We start from the raw sequence: 26,632 nt of genomic DNA, 5'->3' as shown, positions 1-26,632 counted from the left end.
AGGGTACTCCACTATTTGTCAATCACATTGTTTAGCTGAGTGTTGTTACAACATCAACAGCAAGTGGATATACAAATTTCCAATTTACAGAATGCCATGATGCAGCTAACATAACAGCTGGAACCAAATTTACTCAGTGTGAACTGTTTATGGTTGACAGACCAGCAGAATTTCCCACAGATTGGACCAAGATAACTTTTGGACTAAGTTTGCTAATGTAAGAAGCAGCTAAATGAGTCAGACTGATAATTGAAGGACAACAACCTACTGCTGAAAAACCAAGACGTCATCAAAAGTTTAAAAGATACATTGAAGATCCAGTATGAGGACTCAAAGTGAATTAAGAAAGAATGATAGAGAAGAATGAGTTGACACATTTTAGATTTTAAATTACTTGCCAGAGATATGGGATGCAATAACGTGGAATGGAAAGATCTCTCTCTGAGAGATGGGCTTGCTGAAGACCTGAGACATGAACAGATTACCTCAAATAATTTGGAAGACTTGGTTCAATAATGTGCAATAATAGATGGCAAGCTTGAACAGTTGAGACAGGGAAGAAACTGTAAGGATTAGTTTATTCTGAAAATCCCTCCTTGAAGAAGTTGCAAGTCCTACAAAGCCTTTGTAAAGCAAGCTTTTTGCAAAGTTGGTATGCATTTGACCTGTCTCAATTAGACTATTTGGGGTATAAGATCTCAACTGAAAGCACAAAAATGGATCTTGCCAAGGTACAACATATATTTACACACAGATTAGAAGTGCAGTGTTTTCTGGGCTTTGCTAACTCCTACCAGAAGTTCATTCTTAAGTTTGCTGACTATATAAAACCACTGTCTTAATATTTTAAAAGGGGATTAGAAATTCTTCAAGAACAGAAGGCATTTCGAGAATTAAAATGACTTTTTGCTTCACAGCTGCTCCTAAGGCACCCAGATCCTATCCATCCATTCATAATTCATACTCTCACTTCAAATATTGTAGTAAGAGCACATATATTTCAAAAAGAGAAAAAAGTGTGTGTGGGGGGGTCAGATCAACTGCCGGGCGCCTTTTCTCTGGGACACTACACTCAGCAGAAATGAACCACGGCTTTTTCAACTAGGAGTTGCTTCCAATGAAAACTGCTTTCCAGCAATGGAGGCACTTTCTGGAAGGAGCTGTCGACCCAATACATATTCATAGAGACTAGATTCATAAGAATTTAGAGGTTTTGCAAAATGGCCAATTCCATCACCTCTTGACAAATGAATTGGGCAAAGTCCCCCCCCCCCAAAAAAAAACCCATGCTGTAGCCAAGTAACTTCTGAGTCAATTGTAAGTCATACCTCCTTGAAAGTTTGGGAACAGAGACTTTTGATCTCTTATTACAGATTCAGGTATAGCAGCAACAGGATCTATATCAGGAGCGTTAAACTGGTAGCCTGCAGCCTGGATGCATCACACGCAGGCCATGCCCACCCCAGCTCCGCAAAGGCAAAAAACAGCGATATGTCATGATACGTCATGTGATGCAATCGAGTTTGACGCCTGTGATCTATATGGTAGAGCTTGGATGGACAACTTCCAGCAATTCCAACAAAACAATTTTTCACCTTTTACTATAGAGGAAGGGCAGCTGTTACACAATGGATATTTGTACACTCCCCTTCCTCTAAGAGAACAAGTACTACAACACTGCCACAACAACAAAACAGGACAATGGGAAGAGGGTGTTTAAACTCCATCAAGTCTTTAGGAGCTCCTTGCGTCTAAGGGTAATGGCAGATGTTAAGGGTTGTGTTTCTTCTTGTCATGCCTGCTGTAGAGCAACGGCAGTTCCTAAAAAGCCATCTGGCATGCTGCAACTTTTAAAGAGTCTGTCATGGTCCTGGGACAATGGATCACTACTAGATTTTATTACTAACTTATCCCAGTGTAAGTATTGAGCAATGATTTGGTAGTTATGAACTGACCTATTTCATTCCTTTCAATCTGCCCAGGAAATAGTTTAGCTTCTTTTGAACCATGGGTTCAAGTATAGATAATTGGTCAATCACATCATTTTGAACAGAAGAAGCCAGTTTACATCCACATTAATTAAATATTAACATTCATTTGTCATATATGCATCATCCAGTGTTATATGGAGAAACTGAGAAAGTTACCCAATTGTTGCAGCAATATAAAATGCTACACTTCCTATCAACAAAACGACTAAAATTCTATCCCTTGCAGAATTTGCTTACAACAATACATTTTTTCAGATGTATTTAAGACAACTTTCAGCTATCACCTCATTGCTACCCTCTACCACTCATAAATGCACAGTTCCCAAACATCTTGGATTTCTGCATAAGAGGCAAGTGGCCCAATGCCTCTTAAAGGAGCAACTAAAAATAGCATGACTGTCTACTAAAATGTAGCAGATGTACACAGATAAGAGGAAGCTAAAATTGCAAAGAGCATTTGGTATAACTTTCTACAGGTTTTTTTTTACTACATCTGCAGGATCTTCAAAAAGCTGATTCAAAGTTTATTGGTCCCTTCCCAGAGATTAAACAAATTAAACCCTGTAGCTTTCAATTTGCAACTGCCAGCACCAGTGGAAGTTCAGTAAAAGTTCATCTGGTATTGGTCTTTGCTGATGAGAGAGGCACTGCCCTCTCTGTACTATGTATGTACTTTGCATACATAGTAGCTCCCCTCTCATGACACAATTGGGATCAGAACTTCAATTGCTACTCAAGACAATTGTTAATTGAGTTGCATCCTATTTTATGACCTTTATTTTGCCATCGTTAAGTGAATCATTGCAGTTAGGAAGTGAATCATGCAGTCATTATGTGAATCCAGCTACCACCACTGACTTTGCTTATCAGAAACTGGCTGAGAAGTTTACAAATAGCAAAAACATGATTCTTGCCAAGTGCCTGAATTTGAATCATATGACCATGGGGATGCTGCAATGGTCGTAAGCATGAGGACCAATTGTAAGTAACTTAGAATGTTCATTAAATAAATGGTTATGTTGAAGACTACCTGTAATGTCTTTCTCCTTGCAATCATGCCACATGGAGCATTATTATACAGGGTTCCCCTGATGATTGTCTCATAAATGCTGACATTTGTTAATACAAGGGAGGCTTTTGGTTCCTAGATGTTACACTGGGATTCTTGAAACTCCCAGGAGTATTACATGCCAGGCTGTTTGTGTGATTTTGGTTGGTCAACCATTCTGAAAAGAGTACCAATGGTGTTGAGTTATTTCCATTTGTACATGATCTAACTTAGGAATCAGCAACCCTAAACATCCAAAGAGCCACAAAGGTCCTAAATGGAATCCCCTCCGTTCAATTCTGGAGCCGACCAGAAGTCCAGTTCCCCCATCATAGAGACTCCTAGCATGGCACCCTTTTTCCTCTGCTGACCGGAAGTCTGGTTCCCCCACCATAGAGTCTCTTCCTAGCGCTGCATCCTTTTTCCTCTACTGTCCTAACTGAAAGCCCTATTAATAGCGCAGTGGTTAAATGCAGCACTGCAGGCTACTTCAGCTGTCTGCAGTTCGGCTGTTCAAACCTCACCGGCTCAGGGTTGACTCAGCCTTCCATCCTTCCAAGGTGGGTAAAATGAGGACTTGGATTGTTGGGGGCAATATGCTGACTCTGTAAACCGCTTAGAGAGGTCTGAAAGCCCTATAAAGCGGTATATAAGTCAAACTGCTATTGCTATTAATTGTGGCGCCAATTGGTGACAGGGAACCGCAGCAGAGGGATGAAAGAGCCACATGTGGCTCCAGAGCCGCAGGTTCCTGACCCCTGATCTAACTGATAGTAGAATTCAAATTCTTTGGAAATAGTTTTGTAATCTTTTCCAGCCTGGCACTGCTACCCTGCCAACCCCGTTGGCTCCAGCCTGCTGCCTTCTCCCTGACTGCCCAGTGAGGTCTCAATGGGCAATGAGCTCCACCACTCTGCCATGATCAGGGCTTGTATCCTGAGGCTGTGCCCTCACCCAATTCTTTATCTTGGGCCAGTGGCAGGAAGAAATGACAGTAAAGGTTAGCTGGGGAAGCAGTGGTAGGTAGTGGAGAGATGGGGGTAAGGAGCTGAAGTGCATACTGTGGTCATAAATGCAGGCTAACTGGCAGGTGCCTATATTTTGATCACATAACCAGGGTGTATGTGCTACAATGGCCATAACTTTGAGGGCTGATCAACTTCAAACAGTTGCTGAATGTATGGTAATTAAGTGAGAACTATCTGTAGCTTCCTTTTGACTGCCTTTAAAAAGAAGCTCCTGTTAAAATAGTAACTTGCTTGCTTGGTGGTCACTTCAGCAAGAAGAGTAAGGGAACTCACAGCTCCATGCATCAGCGAAAGCCTTTCTGGCTTTAAATAATATACAGTACTATTAAGGCTTGGCCCTTTTTTCTCTCTAAGATCATTTAAAGTCACATAAGCCAGAAAAAGAAGAAAGGATTTTACATAGTATTTTGAGCAAATCCCCACCAATCTAAGTAGAGATTTTGAAATAAGTGAAATTGCATCAAAATGTTTATTTACCTGAAACATAAATATAAAAGGATAGAGAGACTTTTTATCATGTATTAAGTTTGGCAGTGCTGGGAAGCAAGTCCTCTATTAGGTTGATAAAAGATTATGTTCTCCTAGGGTATTTTGCCAGTGGTGTACAGGTACCTTATAGTTAACTCAGTTAGAAAAGCAGTTCCCATAGTGTTTGCCAGCAAGGTTTTTTTTTTTCTTAGAAGAAATCTGCTGAGCATCAACTTGCCATGAAACGTCTCTCTTCATTAAACACTGTGAAACTGATAGGTTCATCTTTGTGAATGCAGAACTAAAAAAAATTATGTGCTGTCTGCAAAAATTACTTCTCTGTCAATAAGGCAAGTGCAATTTAATTTATCTTACATATAAAATAGTTCTGTGTTCATATATATGCCTGCCTTACATTGTAGAGGAAAGTAATGTTTCAATTTAGACTGAGGGCATATAATGAATTAAGTTGAGGCTTTTGTTTACTCGCTGCTTGTTCTTCATGATAGCACTTCACTAGAATTATCTGTCAGTAACTGCTGCTTTGAGTTCTTGTAAATGTGTGTAATGACATCAACGATTCAGCGATCATATATTCCGCTAGCCTTGTTTTTTATTGGTTTCAATTTTTCAAAATGTCAGATTCTTTTCCAGTAACTCTTGCTTCTGCATTTTGCGTCCAAAATGGTTAAGCTTTAGCTTCATTACTAGTCCTTCGAGCAGTCTGGTTTTACTTCATTTAATGATTTCTTTTTGTTGTCCAAAGCAGTCTCAAAAACTCTCTTCAGTACCACTGTTCTAAGGCATTGATTTTCCTCCATTCACTCTTTCTGATGGTTCAGGCCATTACAAACATGTTGCAACTGAGAAGACCTTGAATCTGACTTGGATGCTAGTGTTATCATTAAACAGCGGTGGATTTTGTGTTTCAGAACTACCCAAAGAGGTTGTGTCAATGAGAGTGAAAACAATGTATTTTTTAATTGCAATTCAAATGTGAGTTATTTACTTAACTATCTAGCTTTAGAATAACATTAAGATGCATAACTTAATGGAATTCTGTGAGAAGAACATGCAATTCATACAGATAAAATATATTTTTTGTTTTATTATTATTTATTTTTCTCATTTCTGAACAGCCCATCTCCCTTATTTTAGCACATGTTCTATTGTATATTTAATATGTTCATTTCTAGTTTTTGGATAGAGTTGCATTATTGCCTGCTCTTTTTTATTACAGCAGTTTTTCTAGTAATTAGCAGACCAGGGACTCAAAACATTTTTTCTGTTCCCAGTTGCAATATTACTATTGCTACTACTGTATTAGCAATAGCAATAGCAGTTAGACTTATATACCGCTTCATAGGGCTTTCAGCCCTCTATAAGCTGTTTACATAGTCAGCATATTGCCCCCAACAACAATCCGGGTCCTCATTAAGGAGGGGAAACGTATAAACTATCAGCCACTGATGTGGGGTTTTCCCAAAACAATTTGCACTAAAACATTTTAATTAAATACAATTAATGTGCTAAATTTCCAGGAGATTTTCTAGCATAAACTGAATGTTTTTTCTGTCATGAATTACCATATTTTCTTCAGGCTGCTTCTTTTATTGTTCTGTTTTTGTTGTTGTTCATACTTGGATCATTCTTTCAAAGTTATTTCTTTATCAGAAGCAATACATTGAAGTTCTGTTATTGGTGAAGGCACAATAGCAGTTTCTAATGTACTACCTTCACTGGAAAAAACTGGGATACATCCATGTATGTATCTGTCTTGAAAATAAATTTCTTTCATAAGTTTTATGTGTTAAAATGTTTTATAAAATTGATGAGTTCCAAATTTTGAATGCACTGTAGAAGTTAGCCTATTTGAGGTATCCTGGTTCAAAATTTGTTGGCCTATGAGGTACTGTTTCTCCCAGCTAAAGGTTACCAAAATGACAGTTTTAGTTTTTGTAGTATACTAGACCAAGGGGTTGGCAACCTTTCGGACTTCAGGGACCACTAAATTCATAATTTTAAATCCCGTGGACCACCAATATGATTTTTAAAAAAAGATAAACAGTACTTAATGTAATAAAAAAATGCAAATAATTTTCCTGCGGACCACCAAAATTTTCTCACAAATGACCAATGATCCATGGACCACTGGTTGGTGACCGCTCTGTAGAAAATCCATACCCTGTTGGGTCATTGTTACAGATATGTTCCTTTATCTGATTCCTCAGTGTCTTCAATAATAACATTGCATTGGCATCCTTCAATCTCAAACAAATATGGTATCATGCTCTGGAAAGAGGTCAAAGCTGGAGTGTCCTCTCCAGAGCACGAGGCCTGGGTAGATTTGGCTAGTGCTCCATCACTCAGGCTGGGGGGCCAAACTTTATACCCCTCAGACAGGGTTCGCAACTTGGGAGTCCTCCTGGACCCACAGCTGACCTTCGACCACCATCTGATGGCTGTGACCAGGGGGGCATTTGCCCAGGTTCGCCTGGTGCGCCAGTTGCGACCCTACCTGAACCGGGAGGCTCTCACAACAGTCACTCGGGCCCTTGTGACCTCTAGGCTGGAATACTGCAACGTGCTCTACATGGGGCTGCCCTTGAAGAGCACCCGGCGACTTCAGCTAGTCCAGAATGTGGCCGCCCGAGTGATCGTGGGTGCACCTCGGTTCGCCCACATAACACCTATCCTCCGCGAGCTGCGCTGGCTACCTGTTGATCTCCGGGTGCGCTTCAAGGTGCTACTTACCACCCATAAAGCCCTTCATGGTAGTGGATCTGGGTACTTGAGAGACCGCCTCCTGCCAATTACCTCCTTGCGACCTATTAGATCGCACAGATTAGGCCTCCTCCGAGTTCCATCCGCCAGTCAGTGTCGACTGGCAACTACACGGAGGAGAGCCTTTTCAGTAGTAGCTCCGACCCTTTGGAACGATCTCCCCGTGGAGATTCGTACCCTCACCACCATCCAGACCTTCCGCACAGCCCTCAAGACCTGGCTATCCCGTCAGGCCTGGGGATAAAGATCGTAATCCGTCCCCACCCGAATGATGAACGTTGTGTACTATTTTTACTATGTATTGTTTTATGTCTTACTGTCTTGTACTCCCCTCCCTATATATTGTAAGCCGCCCTGAGTCCCCTCAGGGAAAAGGGCGGCCTATAAATAATAAAACCATAAAACCATAAACCATAGATTAATATGGAGGACTGTTACCCAAGCAGCAGATCCCCCCTCTCCACGTCGCTGAAATAGTCCAATGGAATGGCAGAGCCAATATGATTAGTTCTAGCTGTGTCGCAGCAGTTAACAGAATGTGGTTGTACACAGTCACAAACTGCTTCCAGGACCTCGGCTCCGGATTTTGCCTCGATGTTGACTCCTGAAGCCTTTTCCAGTAGTGAATATAGCCACAAGGCAGTGGAGGTTTGTAATCAGAGTTTCCCTTCTCCTAGAAGATGGTTCTGCAGCTTTATCTGCTGTTGGGGCATAAAACCCTCTTCCGCCTTCAAAACCATTGACCATCTTCTCCTGTAACCCTGGAAAGGGGCCTTTACGAGGTGCTACCAGCTGGGCCAGCTGGACCAAGGTTTTTAAGGAGGTGTTACTCCTCTATCACTCACCCTTTGTTTTGGCTTGTGACAGACAGAGCCTGGCTTCCCAAATGTTGGGTCCAGGATGGCAGGTTTCAATAATGACAGAGCTTCTCAATTACTGGTTGGGATACATTCAGAGATGTATCTGCCTTGAAAAGTTGGGATACATTCAGATGTTTCTGCCTCTGTGGTGGGTTCCGGATCCCGTTGCAACCAGTATAGTGTAACGGGGCTGGGCACCCACCACATGAACATGTGCACATGCACGCAGTGTGTGCATGTGTACTTACCACCCGTGATGCTCTGTGATGTTCCACCTGCTCGGCAGAGCGCTGCGCAGGTACCGTGTGTTCTGTGCGCCTGCGCGGAAGTCCCAAAAACTTCAAATACCGGTAAGCAGCATGGGCAGGCAGGTGGGCCCTCCGGAGCACCATCCCGGAACGATACCTAGTTCTCCCGGCAGCCACCAGTATGCCTGTACCGGGGCGTACCGATCATAATCCACCACTGATCTGTCTTGAAAATAACTTATATTCAACAGTCTAACATCAGCTCAGGAAATATTTTATTTCATTTTGTATTACAGGTAGTCCTTGACATATGACTACAGTTGAGCCCAACATTTATGTTGCTAAGCGAGGCAGTTGTTAAATGAGTTGTGCCTCATTTTGCGACCTTTTTTGTCACAGTTGTTAATTGAATCACTGCAGATGTCAAATAAATCATGCAGTCAATTCAATTTCCCCATTGACTGCTTGTTGGACACTGGCTGGGAAGGTTATAAGTAATGATCACATGACCCCAGGACAGTGCAACTGTCATAAATATATGCCAGTTGCCAAGTGCCCGAATTTTGATCACATGGGGATGCTGCCATGGTCGTAAGAGTGAAAAATAGTCAAATCACTTTTTTCAGTGCTGGTGTAACTTTGAGCGGTCAGTAAATGAATAGTTCTAAGTCGAAGGCTAGCTTATCTATGTGATAAACTGGTCTGTGATCATATTTATGTTATAAAATGTTTTATAAAATTTGCCAAATTTCAATTGCACAAGAGTCAAGACTTCCGATTTTGAATGCATTGTCTGGGTTAACCCATTTGATATATCATAGTTCAAAATGTTTTGCTCCAGGATTCATCATTTCACCCATTTAGTAGTATATAAATTTATATGCCTCCCAATGACTTTGAACAGCTTTAGAATTTTATGTGTCCTCCTGCTGCTTTGACAGTGAAATTTCAGATTTTGAAACAGTTTTATTTTTATTACTCGTGCTATCCTCTGAGAGTAATTGCCACTTAAAAATTGCTGATCCTGAAGGCGGAACCTGAACATATTTTGCATGAATGGACAGAAACTTGCTCTACAAAGAACACTAACTTTAAATAAACTTTTATTTCAAGTCATAAACATATGGTTTCAGTATTGTATCTGTGAGTTGTTCCTCATTATTGTTTTGAAGCTCTGCATTATGACCTGTACTGAAAATAGGTTTTGAAAATACTTATTCTGAGATCTTTATTTCTATTTTTAAATTGGATTTTTTTGTGACTCTTCCTTGAAAGGTACATAGATACCTGAAAGATCAGATAAAAATTGTTCTGGAAATTAAATTAAATTAAAATACGTTTTTTCATTACCATATTTTTATATATTTTTCTTCTCTCCTAAATTGATAAAATTATTCCATATATCTTATACTTAGTTGTTTCTAAATACATAATTACTGGCCACATTCTAATGAGTAACTGAAGATTATCCATTTTTTAAAACTTTAAATGTTAAAATGATAATTTTAAATAATCAAATACAAGATTAAGTTATTAGATACATAAATGAAGACATGCCATCTGCCTTTTTTATTCACCCCAGGACAAGAAATACATCATTTCAATCATGTGTTTATAGGGCAAATATTCTGAGGTGCTTGAAAGAAAAATGTTACACTTCTGTTACTGAAGTAGCATTGAGCTTTGTATTATTGAGTTTTTATTAAATACCAACTCTTCCCTTCAGTTAGTTACTACTAGGTATTTCAGTTTCCTAAATTTTTTTTCTCTTGATATCTGAACCAACAAAGTAGGGAGGAGATAAAAAATTCTGAAACAATGGCCAAATGAGGGACACCACAGGAAGTCTATTTGTCAGGATCCTGATTTGTCTTTGCTTTTGTTTTTTGAAGAGCAACCACTGAAAGCTGTGAGTGAAGCGGTGGTAGAGGTAAGAGAAGGCTGCTTAAAACATCAATTTTCAAATGTCTTTTTGCTGTGGGAGATACAGGTATTCCATTGTAAAGCTGTTGCATGCCTCTGTCATATAATTTTTTAATACCAATCTTGTAGTGTTATATTATGATCAAAGCAAATTCTTCTATTTTTCTGGAGATAGCTAATGTCCAGAATACCATTTGATATTACTTGAAATAATCATAGGAGTATTTTTCTCTCTTTTGTTCCTATGCCAATAAAAAAGTAAATGCAGGTGAAATGTTAACAGAAATGTTTCAATATTAACTTGAAATTAGGACCGGATGATTGTAATGTCAGATTACTTAAAAAATGAATATCAGTTGATAATGTTATATTTTAAGAATTTATTTTAAAACAATAACAGCTTCCTGGCTAAGCAGATGAATAATGCCTACTTTTATTTATGTGTATATTTATTAATTAAATGGAATTCTGTCCCAGAATTGCAAAAGGGTCAGACATTCAGTAAGGGAGGGGCATGGTTTTTTTGATGGTGAGCTAGTTGAAATGTGCTTCTCAGAAGAGTCATTAATAGCACACCTGCTTAGTGATTGTTAAAGAATCAAGACCCCAGTTAAGCTGAATGTTTATTATAAATAGTTTACAGCTGTTTAAGTCACTGTTGTGAAATTCATTGAGTATTGGATAAAATCAAATCCCAGTAGTTTAAATCAATGATTTTCAACCTGTGGTCCGCAGACCCCTGGGGGGGGATGTCATCACAAGGAGTCTGCGAAGGGTTGAAGAAATGTTATGATTTAAATCTTGAGTTAAGTCTTGGGAGTCCATGGCCATAGTTCAGGCCACAAAAGGTATTTAAGGGGGGGTAGGTTGAAGAAAAGGTTGAGAACCACTGCTCTAAATACATAATAATGTGAATTTTGGGCAAACTGTAGTGATCATTTTCAGCTGTTTTCAGCTATAATCAATGAGATATTTGCAGACCAATTAGAAACTTATGGGTATGAGCACAAAAGCATTTTTCACATGTCCACGAACAGGGAGATATATACTGTACTATCTTCAAATCTGAAATTAATATATACCTATTATGAATCATAGCTGCTAAACCATTAATAGTCTTCCACAATTTTATCTTATGATCTTTAAAGCCATTCTGTCTTGTACAAAATTCAATAGCTGATGGAGAGTGACGCAGTGCTTCCTTTATTGGGATATAAAACGTCTATTCTATTTCAGTGTGTGCACCAGATTCTAGTATAAGAAAGAGAAAAAAATTGCATATATAATTATATTTAACTGCATAATCACTTTTCTTTTAAAGCATCCCTCAGTGTTGTAACCTTTTGTAATATAAGTGCCCTTTGATTATTTTGATATTCATTTTTGCATCTTTTTGATCTCTTCAATATCAAGTAGTAGTATACAAAACTGACTGCAGTAGTTCAAATGTGGTTTTACCAAACATTTTTCTAAGATGTTATATTAGTAGTTCTAATTTTCACATCAACTTCATAGTGTATCTGCATTTATTCAAGCTATCTACCAGTAGTAGATTGAAAAGATTCTTTTCAACTTCTAAAATTAGATGTATGTAAATATATCACCTTACTTGCCACCCTAAACTGAAATGTTACATACTAAATATTATAATAATTGTTCTTATGATGATATATCAAGGAAACATTGATGAAGTATATTTCTTAAATTGGTAAATAAAGATATGTATTGAAATGCTTTTGAAATAAAGCTTTAGATGTATATATTTTTAAAAAAGAACCTGAAAGTTTGTTTTCTGTTGTGCGCATGCCCCCTGGGAAGCTCCTCTCCCTGGTTGTGGCCCCAACGAGCGTGTGTGTGCGCAGAATGGTCCCTTTTTGGCACTTATCCACACACGCACGTATGCAGTCCTTTTTCAGCATTTTGCTCTTGATGTGATTTTGGTTGGTTGACCAATCCTGGGGAGGGTAATAATGGTGCTTGACATTGGATTTGCTTGACATTGGATTGATGTGGTTCAAAATCTTTGGAAATAGTTATGTAATCTTGACCAGCCTGACGAGCATCAACAATTGTCTTTCCTATAAATTTTATTAAAAGTTTTAAAGAGAACATAAAAACTAACCCAAATATAGCAAAAAGAGAACTAAGAAAGAGAAGAAAAGACAGTGGTGCAGAAAGAAATGATAAAAAGAAATAAAAGAAGCTTCTCATTTCCTTTGCAATAAATGGATGTATGATTACAAAGTTAGCTCTTATTCTATTATTACAAAAAAGCCTCACTTTTTTCTATTACACATTTTTTCTAAACATCAAAACTATAATTCATAAATGCATTTTTTTATATTTCATGGAAAAATGTATAAGGGGTTTCCACTCAGCGCTAAATGCAAACATTTCTCTAATTAAGAAGTTAATTTAGCCATCTCTGCAAGTTCCATAATTTTTACCAACCATTCCTCCCTTGTGGGTAGTGTTAAACTTTTCCATTTTGAGTGTATAATGTGGTGCAGTTGTCATATTTAAAAACAACATTTCATGACTTCTAGTTCTAGTCTGTGAGTTCCCAAAGAAAAACTGCAATTGTACTTTAGTTTTTCAAATTTTCTGAATTAATATAAGTGTAGTCCATTTTTAGGACAACTATCTTTCAGGGATCCTCCGAAACCTCCCATTGTACAAACTACCACAATCTTCCACATAGCTGTATTGTGAAGATCAGACTTTGGTCATAAATATCCAGACTTTTGTTTTTTAAATAAGGCAGGACCTTCCACATACCTGATTATAATCTCATCGATTGAAGCCCCTGACTCTAATTTCCCCTTCAAATGAACTGATAAGCTTTGAATTTACATACTTTTGCGCACACAGAGATACATAACTTTGGACCATTTTCTTGCAACCAATAAATGAACAAGTATAATGTTTTTGACTCATATTTAATTGGGTTCTCTTTATCTAGTTATCTAGAATGGAGTATTTATATTATTTCAACTTTTGTCTTACCTATTCATTCCTGGGTTCTGGTTGCCACAAAATTACAGTGTGAAGCTTTAAATGGTTGAGATAGCTGTTTAAAAAGTTTGCTGTAATTTGCCTTTTCTTGGGAATAAAATAATTGCATTGTATAATTACAATCAGTGCTAGGGTTGGGGTTAGCGTTGAACTTTTAATACAAAAGGGAGGTGGAAGAATTAGCATTCAGTTACTTAGTTGAGAATGGGAATCTTCCAGATGCTTCCATTGTCCATCAGTCCATGTTCATTGTAGACATTTTATTTGCTATCATGTGAATGGTGTGATATATTGGGGAAAGCATAAGTTAGTACATTACATTTTTATTTTTGGAGAGCCAGTTTGATATTCTGGTTAGTGTACAAACTGTGGAACGGTGAGTTTTGTCTTGGATTGGGCACAAAGTCAACTGGATGACCTTGAGCCAGTAATTCTTTTTCAGCCCTAAGTAGAAGGCAATGGCAAATCACTTCTGCAAATTTTGCAAGAAAACTGTAGATACTCATTCAGGCAATCATAAGAGTCTAGGCTCTCAAAGGCACTAATGTTTTTACATTTTACCTTTTATTCAAGATCTTAAAACAGCTTACAGGGGAATCTCCATTTATCTTCACAAAAGCGAGCTTCTGCAGTACTGGGCTGAGGCTGGCTGATCTAAAAACCACATAGTGAATTTCCCTTACTTAAAGGTGGATTTGAGTCTGGATCTCACTAGTTCTAATTCAGCTCTGTACCTATTATACTATAGTGACTTTCCACTATTACTGGTGGAATACTGGTGTTAAAGCTGAATGAAATGTATTGATGAATGGAATTTGGCCAATATGTTGATTCTGCTTATTAACAGTAGTAAGCCAGGCTTCAGAAGAATGGGCTAATATTGACATTTCCACTTAACTATGACAGGAATTTCAAACATAGAGTAAATTAGATTGTTGTGGTTATTTGCACATTAAAAACTTAGAATCATGTTTTTTAATGAAAGAGCTGTTAAGGGTAGATTTTTTCAGCCTTCTAATTTTAATTTTAATTTTATAAGACTAAGATTGGTTCAGAAGCAATTAACATTTGGAATTTTAGCTTCCTAGTCTTGGATTTTAGTCAGTATTTATGTTTTGTGGAGAATAGAGATGGCCTTTGGTTACTGTTATAAAAATGCATGTTAATGATCCTCTTGTTAAGGTTGTATTTCACTAGTGTCATATTTCCGAGTAATGTTCACCTTGTAAAGGAATACTTCTAATTACTATATATTATTTGAAGTTGGTCACATAAAAAGTGACTTTGCTTCTTTTTCTCATTATTACCATATTCTACGAAATACAAAATATTTTGGGCCTTGCTGAAAGCAAATATCTCAAGCTGTCCTTCAGCAACTATCTAGGCTTTTTCCTACCTTGTTTGTGTTTTCATCAGTCTTCATGTATCAGAAGACTTATTCTTTTCCCCCCTAACCTACATATTTCCTTATTACATAAAGCAAATTGCTAGAAAGATTTTGATAACAGTCAAGTACAAGTCCTCCTGTAGATTATTAGGACCTTTAGAAGGCTTGAGTTCAAGTTTTCTCTCTGAGACTGATTAAAAAAGCAGTTATTGACCTGAAATTGCTATGCAATTTTTAGTGTTTATGATTAATTTAGCAAGATGGGAAAATTAAAACAACAATAACATTTCTCCTTCTATTAGAGGCTACAGTTTATGTAACCATGATGCTTTTAAAAACTGCTTAAATTGATTCTGAGCAAATGTAGTATAAATATTTTATACCATGCTTACATGATCAAGTTACAGTTTAAGAAGAAAAAGTTGTGTAAAATGTCAGAAAAGCAGAATGCCAGAGTTTAAATTCACTGCAGTTTCAGAACGATTGCTGATTAGGTTCTAACAGGCATTTTTACCAACTTCATTTATTCTCAAAGTTGGGTTTGCTGTTTATTTTGCTTGATATGATAATAAACCAGACTGTATGTTTTTGAAAGAAAATAATGACTTTTTTAAGACCTCTCACTCACTAGTAAGGAGTGCCAATACATTATTTTTGGGGGGGACAAACAAACTATTTTTTGCTTCTTGAAGACTGTGACTGAGACCAAAATAACAGCAGAAATTCCAATGCATGAAACATCCAAAGGCCTTCTGAATTCCAAGGGTGTATTGTGTCAAGAAATTATTTGGATGTTAGTATTATTTTTTTCTAAGATTAATTTTTGCAGAAATGACAAAACAAACAAAAATGGTTTAGCTAGATGCCAAGGACAGTAGGGCTCTTTAAGTAGTGAAAAGGATTTTCTCAACCAAGTAGAGTAAGCTCCACTGTCAACATTTTCTCTTTACAACTGCATAAAATCCAAGAGCGTGGATTGGAGATTTCTGCTTATTTAGCTTGTAAATAATCAGAGTAAATTAAACTCAGAGGACATATGTTGTAGCTAACGAAGGAAAATAGATCATTTAACTTCTTAGAAGATGAAGTATTTTGCTTCTTGCTGACTCTTTCCACTTTGGCAGTTAAATAGAACAGAATTATGTGTGCTGCACAAAAAAGAAACTGATGAAATATTCTGGAGAGACTTAAAAAGATGCATATGTATGTAAAAAGCCTTAGATGTATATTGAGAAATGTAATGTAGATTCTCCCCATTTATAAATAAATTTCAGTTTTACATACACACAGACTTATAACAAATTATAATGATACTTCTGCAGTTACTTGAATTAAAAATAAATGAATATACTGTATTCAAAATGTTGAGACAAAACAAGCAGAAATTGCATTTCCAAATCAAAGGCAGGACCACAGTCTTGATTTGCATCTTCTGGTATATTGCATTAAGCCATAATGAAGTTTGGTTTGTTTGGTTAAGACTAATGGGTAAACCCAGCCACTGTTATGCTTACTGCTGTCCCAAAGTACATTCTGAAGCAGTTAGGAAATGCTGTTATTTTGTGGTCCTGAAAACTCTTTTCCTTCTTCAGTTGCAAAAAAAAATGATGGCTCCCTCTATTCTGAGGTAAAAAGTATACAAGAATTGTAGTAGAAGCTTTGCAATTACCTAAGGCAGTGGTCCCCAACCCCCGGTCCGCGGAGTACCTGGCACCGGGCCGCGCAGCGGCCGGGGGCCATGATCGCTGCAGCGGCCGGGGGCCGCCACCAAAGGACCTTCCCGGAGTTGCTTTTCTGAGCAACGGGGAGACAGAAGGGGCAAAGTACCGTCTGTTTTGCCCATGCCACGAGGGCAGCAGGAAGACTAGGACAGGGATCTCCTCTTGGCTCCAGCCAGGGAGAGAAGCAGCAGAGAAAGGTAAACCAGCATTTTATATTTTATTTGCTTTATTTGCTTTGCGCCCGAGTGGGGCGGGGAAAACACCTCGCCAGAGGCTGCTGGAGAACTCTTTCCAAAGAGAGGGTCTGGGAACTGGGCGGGCGAGATTGGAGCGGGGAGCCAGGGAGCGCACTTGCTCCCCTTTCCCATGGCCTGCCTTTCTCCACGGAGCCTGTGGATGCGGCTGCTGGCTGTGCAGGTGGCCTGGAGGGAACCCCCGAAGCTCCTGGCATGGCCCTGGCATTGGAGATCCGCGTTTCCAAAGCGTAGCATTATTTCACTCCTCTCCTGTTTTTTGTGGGGGGAGCTACGAGAAGCGGGTGGTGGCACTTGGGGAATATTTGTGTCCCCGGGAGATCTGCTCTTCCCCGCCCCTTACCTCCGAAGGGGAGGCCAGGCGTGGGAGAGAGTGCTAATGATAATGACCGATTCCCTCCTGTTTCTGTGGGTTTTGGGGGGGTGGGGAGAGAAGGTAGTTGCAGAGCCTGGACTGAAGTTAGGAGGCTGACTCGCTACAATAAGCAGTGACCATTATTTGGAGGAAGAAAAAGCATAGCAGTGCGACGGAGATTCACTCTTTCAGAACCTGCATCATCTTTTTTTCAAATTAAAAAAAAAAAAGCCTTTTAAACATTCTTATTCCTAAAGGCAAAAAACCCCATGAGGCTTGCTGGAGAACGGAGCGGAGGTGACGTACGAGGGGGAGGCTGGGCGCCATGGTGGGGGAAGCTGTTGCTGAAATAATTCGATCTGTCAGGAACTCGGAGGTGGGGGGGAGGTCAGTGGGAAGCCTTTGCCGGCCCAACGCCAGCCGTAGCTCTGAAGTTGCTTTCCTTTCTACTGAATCCCCTGCTCAGCAAAGCAAGTTGGGGGAAATCCTTTGCGCCGGCTAGAAAAGGTCTTCACTCCCTCCCTCTTGCAGCACGCCCCGATGTGAAAAACGCCGAGATCGGCACACTTGGGGCTGCTGCTGCTGTGATGTCCAGGGAGGCTCCGCTGGTCTAGAACCCATCCACGGGGGGAGGGATCGTCTTCCCGAATGGGCTGGTAAGGGGATAGAAAAGGTTTTTCTCCAGTTCCAGGTTTCAGCTTCTTGGCTCCATTATCTCATTATCTCTTTCCAGCTTCTTTTGTTGAGCCTCTAATTAAGGTTCATTTTTATGCCTTAATAAAGATCACCTGGTTAAAAAGAAGGAAGAGGCTCCACTGGTCCGGAGCCCATCTGCAGGTTGGGAAGGAGGGAGAGACAGACAGAAAAACAGACAGACAGAGACACAGAGAGAGATGCACACACAGAGTGAGTGAGTGAGTGAGTGAGAAACAGATAGACACACACACATACATATACACACAGAGTGACAGAGAGAGGAAGGGAGGGGAGAGGGATAGAGTGATAGAGAGGGAGGGAGAGACAGACACACACAGAGTGTGTGATTAAGTGAGTGAGAGATAGACACACACACACACATACACACAGAGTGACAGAGAGAGAGGAAGGGAGGGGAGAGAGATAGAGAGAGAGAGCTTTCAATTTGTAGGGATGTAACCTGGCTGTTTTTGCCTGCTCTCAAAAAGATGAGCAGGGTTGAACCTGGCTAATAATTGGAGGGGAACCCACCTGGGAATCTCAGTACTGTATATTTAATAGTAAAATATTAAAAATTGTCCAAAAGCAACAATGACAATTTTCATACTACTGCTAAGAAAATTACGACACATCAATAAAATTATAGGAGCTGAGTTTAACTCAAGAGAAACTTTTCTAAAGGTAGACAGTTATATAACAATTCCACAATTCTGAAAGAACAAGCTTGTTCTATATGAAATTTAATGCTACAGTAGAATGAAGTAACACTGAAGGTAAGTGCAGGTAGTCCTCAATGCACGACCACAATTGAGCCCAAAATGTATGTTGTTAAGTGAGAAATTGATTGAGTTTTGCCCCATTTTACAATTTTTCTTGCCACATTTGTTAAGTGAAACAATTTTTTTAAATCAAACATCCTCCCCCCCCCCCCCCGGTCAATGGTGTCCCTTACCTAAAAGTCCACTGGGTAATTTTGGTCATTTGCTCTCAGATGAACCAATCTCACTGTTGTTTCAGGAAAAAATGGCACAATATTTATTAGACCTATATAAGCTGCTTTGGGCTTCTGATGTTCGCTGCAGCGCAAAGGCTCCTGGGCCGTGCGCAAAAGCTCCTGGGCCGTGCGCAAAGGCTCCAGGGAAGAGAGGGAACAATGTCCCCCCACCCCTGCGCGCGCTCAGCGGGCCACGGTAAAATTATCAAAGGCTGACTGGTCCGCGGCGATAAAAAGGTTGGGGACCACTGACCTAAGGTGACCCGACGTCCCGATTTTGGCGGGACAGTCATGATTTATAACAATTTGTCCCATGTCCCGGGTGTTTTAAAAAAGTCCCGATTTTCTGGCTTCATGTTGAAAGCCCAGTGGATTTGCTTAAGAAATCCTAACCGGGGCAAGACAAAAGACACTCTGTCTAAACCCTCTCTCTGTCTCAGTATTTTCATTGAATATATTAAAACGTTAAAGCAAGAAAACGGACACCCCCCGTGCCCCTTTTACCTCATTTTATAAGAAAAGATGACCCAGTACCATAGAGCTGCAGGAAATACTTGGCTAGAGAAGTCGTGAGTGTTCCTTCCTGGATTTTCCGGGGGGGAGGGGCACGGAGGTTGGAGGTCGGCTCGTGTAGAAAAAATGGTGGCAAAGTTTCTTTGAAAAATATTTCCCTGACTAATTTCACCATTTTAATTTGCTCAGTTCTTTGTATTAACATCTACATCATTCTGGATTGACTTGGAGTGCTCACTTGTGCCTGCTGGTAAGTGAGCTGGTTTTTTTTTATTTTTTTAATGTATTTTAAAATAATATTTTATTTATGGTGCATAGGATTTTTTAAAATAGTTTTATTCTGTGTGGATTCTTTTTTTAAATTGTCTTAGACTATTTAAAAAAAGATTCTATCCAAAATAAATTGAAGTGAAACCATTTTTAAAAATTCTATGCACAATACTTTGAAATATATTGTGCATAGAATTTTTAAAAATAGTTTACTTCAATTTATTCTGTGTGGAATAGTTTGAAATGTTTTACTTCAATTTATTCTGTGTGGATTCTTTTTTTAAATTGTCTTAGACTATTTAAAAAAAGATTCTATCCAAAATACAAAATACCAGCTGCAATTATTCACTTAAGAACTGTGGCAAGAAAGGTGGTATAGTGACGAAAGTTACAATGGCATTGAAAAAAGTGACTGATGACCATTTTTCACACTTAGCGACCATTTTCACACTTAGCGACTGTTGCAGCATCCTCATGGTCACGTGATTAAAATTTTGATGTTTGGCAACAGTTACAATTTATATTTGTAAATTGTTATGTTGAAATAAAAAAAATATTACAATACTATTTTTGCATTGTATGAAAATTTTTGTTCCTGCGTATAAAATTTTTAATCAAGCCCCCCCGCTCCCCCCGGTCAAAGGTGTCCCTCTTTACCAATCTGAAAATCTGGTCACCTTACAATTACCCCATCCCAGTTCCAGGCAAAAAGTAATAATCCCGATTCTATGCTCATTCAAAAACACGGTCCTGCTTTCTTTATATAATTATCTTACTGCAGCTTTGCCTCAGAAAAGTTAATTAAGTGTGGTCCCCAGATAGCAAGACGTTATGCATTCCTTCTTTATTTTCTAAGTTTATTTGCAATTCAGGCAGCTACGGCTAGCTTAACAAACCATGGTCTAGTGCAATATGAAAACCCAGACATTAAGCAGCAGAGTTAATATAAGAGATATAAATGTAAGAATTAATAAAGCCATGTATCTTCAGAAATAACAAACTGAAATATTTACCTAATAAAATAATGGAATAAATAATGAACAAAGTTTATCTGTGACCAAATATGAGCACCAGCAAGGAAAACATTATGTTCTGAGAACTTTTTTTCCTTTACTTCTGCCGTGAGTCTCCTGAAACAAATCATTTTTAAGGGAACAGGAGAAATCTATGATAGAAGATTCTTAATTCCCAAACACGGCTGATCTCACATAGACAGAGACAAAGTAAAGAACCTGGGAGACAACTAAATATGCCATTTTTAGGGCTCATACATTTTCAGGCGCAAGTTATTGGAACATTTTGATCCTGCAGCCCTTTAGGCCTGCTAGGATATAGAAACATGGAACACTTTTGCAAATACTGTATACATTTTGTTTAGATTTCTGATATATAGTTTTGACATAATTTTCCTTTTTCCTGTTCCCTTTTGGTAGAGCTATGTCATTTGATCATATGAAATGCCATACTAGCTTTGTGATTTATAATTTGATTATGTTTAATCATATTAAGAGTCTAAAGGAAGTTGTCTTATTTGGTTGGGGATTGGGCCTTACCAATTTATTTACTGTAGGATGAATTGCTCATCCATGAACATATCTTGTACTGTTCACATTGCAATGTTCTAGTTATGTCCACATTTACACATACATTATTTCTTGCTTTAAATTTAGACCAGGATCATGATGATGATTTCCAAGCTTAATTTGCATTGTTGAATTTTATTGATTGACTGTTCCTATATAAAATTTGTTAATCCTTTGGGAATAGGTTGCTGATGTAAGAATTCTTTTGCATTTTCAGTAAAGGTAGTATAAATTATTACATGATGTAAATACTACAATATGCTTGCTTCTTTCGCTACTTTAGTTCAAACAATTTTTTAGATGCTTTTTAAAAAACATGTAATTAGTAGTGATAAAAACCATTGCAAATAAAGATGTTCTAATTCTGGTGGTTAATAGTGAATGTGGAATATTAGACTGCAGCCAAATGTTCCGAAACAAGTGTCCTCTTGTGTTGAGCAGACAAAACTGTTTACAGAATTCTGTACATTTGAAAAAACTCTTGACTTTTGACAATGTTTGATATTGATGTTTGTTGGTCTTGTATGCCGCCCACTCCCAAAGGACTCAGGGAAGGGGATAAATACACAAAACAACACTTTAAAATACACAACAGTCACAGTTTCCGTGGGGCTGGATATTTTGAGAGCCTCCCGGCCTGCTGGAGCAGCCAGGACTTAACGGCTTTGCGGAAGGCCGGGAGGGTAGTAAGGGGCCGGATCTCCACGGGGAGGTCGTTCCAAAGGGCTGGAGCTGCGACAGAGAAGGCTCTCCCCCGGGGAGTCGCCAGCCGACATTGGCTGGCAGATGGAATCCGGAGAAGACCTAACCTGTGAGATCTAATCAGTCTATGGGAGGTGATCGGCAGGAGGCGGTCTCTCAGGTACCCAGGTCCGATGCCATGTAGGGCTTTATAGGAAACGACCAGCACCTTTAAGCGGATTCGGAGACTAATGGGTAGCCAGTGCAGCTCGCGGAGGATAGGTGTGACGTGGGTGTACCTGGGTGCACCCACAATCGCTCGCGCGGCTGCGTTCTGGACCAGCTGAAGTCTTTGAACACTCTTCAAGGGCAGCCCCATGTAGAGCGCGTTACAGTAATCCAGTCTTGAGGTCACAAGAGTGTGAGTGACTGTCTGAAGGGCCTCCCAATCCAGGTAGGGTCGCAATTGGTGCACCAGGCGAACCTGGGCAAAGGTCCCCCTGGTCACAGCTGACAGATGGTGTTCTAAAGTCAGCTGGGGATCCAGGAAGACTCCCAAATTGCAAACCCTCTCTGAGGGGCATATAATTTCACCCCCCAGCCTGAGAGATGGAATACTGGATGAGGATTAACAAGCTTGTGCTCAACCCAGAAAAGACCGAGTGGCTGTTGTGTTTTCCTCCCAAAGATTTGGCCAATAATCCAACACTCAGGCTGGGGGGTCAAATTTTACACCCCTCAGAGAGGGTCCGCAACTTGGGAGTCCTCCTGGATCCACAGCTGTCATTCGACCATCATATAGCGGCTGTGACCAGGGGGGCGTTCGCCCAGGTACGCCTGGTGCGCCAGTTGCGACCCTACCTGAATCGGGAGGCCCTCACAACAGTCACTCGGGCCCTTGTGACCTCTAGGCTGGAATACTGCAACGTGCTCTACATGGGGCTGCCCTTGAGGAGCATCCGGCGACTTCAGCTAGTACAGAACGCAGCCGCGCGAGTGATTGCGGGTGCACCCCGATTCACCCGCATTACACCTATCCTCCGCGAGCTGCGCTGGCTACCTGTCGATCTCCGGATGCGCTTCAAGGTGCTATTGATCACCCATAAAGCCCTACATGGCAGTGGATCTGGATACTTGAGAGACCGCCTTCTGCCAATTACCTCCCTACGACCTATAAGATCCCATAGATTAGGCCTCCTCCGCATCCCATCGGCCAGCCAGTGTCGGCTGGCAACCACAAGGAGGAGGGCCTTCTCAGCAGTGGCCCCGACCCTTTGGAACGAGCTCCCCGTAGAGATTCGTACCCTCTCCACCGTCCAAGCCTTCCGCACAGCCTTGAAGAACTGGCTCGCCCGTCAGGCCTGGGGATAAGGATTCCTACCCCGCCCGAATGTTGTATGCATGTTGTTCATTATTTTATTATGTGTTGTTGTCTCAATGTTGTATTTCCCCCTTCCCTGGTTTTCTGTGAGCCGCCCTGAGTCCCCTCAGGGAAAAGGGCGGCCTACAAATGCAAATAAAACCAAACCAAAACCAAAATACTTGGCCAATCTTTGGGAGGGAACATCAGTAGCCACTCAGTCTTGTCTGGATTGAGTGCCAACTTGTTTACTCCCATCCAGACCCTAACAGCCTCCAGGCACTGGCACATCACTTCTACTGCTTCGGTGAGTTGGCACGGGGTGGACAGGTACAACTGCGTATCGTCCACATATTGGTGGTACTTAATCCCGTGCCGGCGTATAATCTCACCCAGCGGCTTCATGTAGATGTTAAATAGGAGGGGGGACAGGACCGAACCCTGCGGCACCCTGTAATTGAGGGGCCTTGGGGTCGACCTCTGCCCTCCAACCAACACTGACTGGGACCTGTCCGAGAGGTAGGAGGAGAACCACCGAAGGACAGTGCCTCCCACTCCCACCTCTCACAACTGTCGCAGAAGGATACCATGGTCGATGGTATCGAAGGCCACTGAGAGGTCAAGGAGCACAAGGATAGAGGGGTGACCCCTATCCCTGGCTCGCCAGAGATCATCGATCAGCGCGACCAAAGCAGTTTCCGTGTTGTAACCAGGACTGAAACCCGACTGAAAGGAATCCAGATAATCGGTTTCATCCAAGGACCGTCGGAGTTGAGAGGCCACCACTTTCTCAACAACCTTCCCAACAAAGGGCAGGTTGGAGACTGGACGATAGTTGCTCAAAATGGCTGGGTCCAGAGATGGTTTCTTCAGGAGGGGTCTCACCACCGCATCCTTTAGGAGGAGCGGGAAAATTCCCTCCAGGAGAGAGGTGTTAACTATCATCCGGATCCAGCCGCGTGTCACCTCCCTGCTGGTCAAGACCAGCCAGGAGCGGCACGGGTCCAGTATACAAGTGGAGGCACTCACCGCTCCCATGGCCTTGTCCACTTCCTCAGGAGAAGCAAGTTGAAACTCAATCCATAAAGTATGCTCAAGACCTTCCCCCGGTACCTTGGCTGGTACCGTGCAATTGGAGTCCAGCTCTGTCCGAATCCGAGCGACTTTATCCGTTAAATACTGAACAAATTCCTCAGCTCTACCTTTCAAGAGGGAGCGGGTTATTCTAAACAAGGCGGCTGGGCGCGATTCAGCGGATGCAATAAGGGCGGCAAAATGCGAACATTTCGCCACCCGTATTGCCACGAGATAGGCTCTGATAAAGGCTCTCATCAGTGCTTGGTCTGACTCAGATTTACTGGCCCTCCAGCGGCGCTCTAGGCATCTCTTTTGGCGCTTCATCTCCCGGAGTTCCTCGGTGAACCAAGGGGCCCTCCTGGATCCGCTGCCTCGGAGAGGTCGCAAAGGAGCAATCTGGTTTAGAGCCCCCGCCGCCGCTGTATTCCAAGCAGCGACTAAGGACTCTACCGGACTGTGGACGAGAGCGACAAGTATTTCTCCAAGCGCCGTCTGAAATCCCATAGGGTCCATCAGGCGCCTGGGGCGGAACCACCTAATTGGTTCCTCCTCCCTACAGTGGGGGATTGGTTTCCGAAAGTCAAGCCTCAGTAGGAAGTGATCAGACCATGACAAGGGCAAGGTCTTAATGCCCTTCAACTCTAGATCACGTCTCCACTGCTCCGAGAGGAATACGAGGTCAAGTGTGTGACCCGCTGAATGAGTCGAACCCCGAATTACTTGGGTCAAGTCCATGGCTGTCATGGAAGCCATGAACTCCTGCGCTCCATCAGAGCGTTCACCAAGTGTAGGCAGGTTGAAATCCCCCAGAACCATAAGCCTGGGGAGCTCTACTGCCAACTCGGCTACTGACTCAAGGAGCGAGGGGAGGGCTGTTACAACGCTGTTGGGAGGTAGGTATGTTAGCAACAAACGCACTTGAACTCCAAGGTTAAGGTGACCAGACGTCCCGCATTTGGCGGGACAGCCATGCCTTTTCATACATTTTCCCGCGTCCCGCACGCTTCTTTAAAAAGCAAGCTTTTTTTGGCGCTCGCAGCTCCTGCCCATCAGCTGCTAGCTCGCTGGGCTGGCTCATCGTTCCGTTCTATCCTACAAATTTAAGCCAGCCCAGCCTGCCGCTCACTGATTGGATTGGCCTGGACTCCAGCCAATCAGTGAGCTGGCTGGGATGGAAAATTTTCAGCATGCCACGTGCTGAAAATTTTCCATCCCAACCAGCTCACTGATTGGCTGGACTCCTTAGCTGAGCACGCCTGCGCGAGTCTCCATTTCATTTCGTCTTTGTTTTGGGGTTGCAGCTGCGCTTACTCACTGGTGAGTAAATCATGTTCATGTTATGATTTGGTACCGGTGGGAATCGGGAGGTGCTGGGGGGAGGAGACAGCCCTCCTCTCCTCCTTCTCCCCCTTTGCGGAGTTCACAGCCAGCCCCTGTGCTGCGCTGGCACGGGCGGCAAAGCTCTGGAACCGAGTGGAAGTTCTCTGCGGGAGTGAAAAAGCCGCTGCCGGTCGCGCAGAGAACTTCCACTCGGTCACGGACTCACGGAGCTTCGTGGTGGCGCCTGTGCTGTGCGCTTCGCAACGACCACGCCGCAAGTCCGCGAGGCGTGGTCCCGTCCCGCCGCCCTCCCCTGCGGCTCTCCTGCCGCAGAGTCCGTTTCAGTCGTGCAGACAACTTCCACTCGCTTCCGCGGCTCCCGCCGCCCGGCAGAAGCCACATGGAAGTTCTCTGCGCGAGGTGAAAAACAGCCGCCACCCGCCCTCCCCCGCCCATCAGCTGCTAGCTCGCTGGGCTGGCTCATCGTTCCGTTCTATCCTATCTACAAATTTAAGCCAGCCCAGCCTGCCGCTCACTGATTGGATTGGCCTGGACTCCAGCCAATCAGTGAGCTGGCTGGGATGGAAAATTTTCAGCACGCCGCGTGCTGAAAATTTTCCATCCCAACCAGCTCACTGATTGGCTGGACTCTGCTTAGCTGAGCACGCCTGCGCGAGTCTCCATTTCATTTCATTTTTTGGGGTTGCAGCTGCGCTTACTCACTGGTGAGTAATCATGTTATGGATTGGTACCGGTGGGAATCGGGAGGCGCTGGGGAGAGGAGACGGCCCTCCTCTCCTTCTCCCCCTTTGCGGAGTTTCCCTGTGTCTCCCAGGTCGTGCCCGTCCTGTCTCAAAAGGATTCGGCTCGGCCACCTCTTCCTCCTTGACCTCTTCTTCTTCCTCCACCTCCTCCTCCTCCCCGTCCATGGTGGCTGCCGCTGCCCCTCCATGGCTGGGTCCTCCCAAGCGTGCACGACTCGGAGCTCCCCGCGCCTAGCTGCGTTGCACACACGTGCGAGCATTCAAGGTATCCGGCTTTTTTAAAAAAAAAAAA

General features: G+C 41.8%; 1 protein-coding gene across 4 annotated transcripts in view; it reads left to right on the top strand.

Annotated features, from left to right (window-relative positions):
• UNK (unk zinc finger) overlaps nt 1–26,632 on the top strand; it is a 66,263-nt gene that overhangs the window by 6,235 nt on the left and 33,396 nt on the right. The window contains exon 2 of one of the 4 annotated variants that reach the window (XM_087709916.1): nt 10,320–10,357. The exons of the other annotated variants lie outside the window; for them this stretch is intronic. The gene's annotated coding sequence lies outside the window, so the exon portion shown is untranslated. The remainder of the gene's footprint in view (nt 1–10,319; nt 10,358–26,632) is intronic. 4 annotated transcript variants of the gene reach the window in all.

The sequence above is a fragment of the Thamnophis sirtalis genome, unplaced genomic scaffold, assembly GCF_051295495.1.
Source record: "Thamnophis sirtalis isolate CommonGarterSnake01/CBP01778 unplaced genomic scaffold, rThaSir2_p1.2 scaffold_3, whole genome shotgun sequence".
NCBI lineage: Eukaryota > Metazoa > Chordata > Lepidosauria > Squamata > Natricidae > Thamnophis > Thamnophis sirtalis.
Note: the sequence above shows the minus strand (reverse complement) of the source record. Positions and strands in the feature narration are given on the sequence as shown.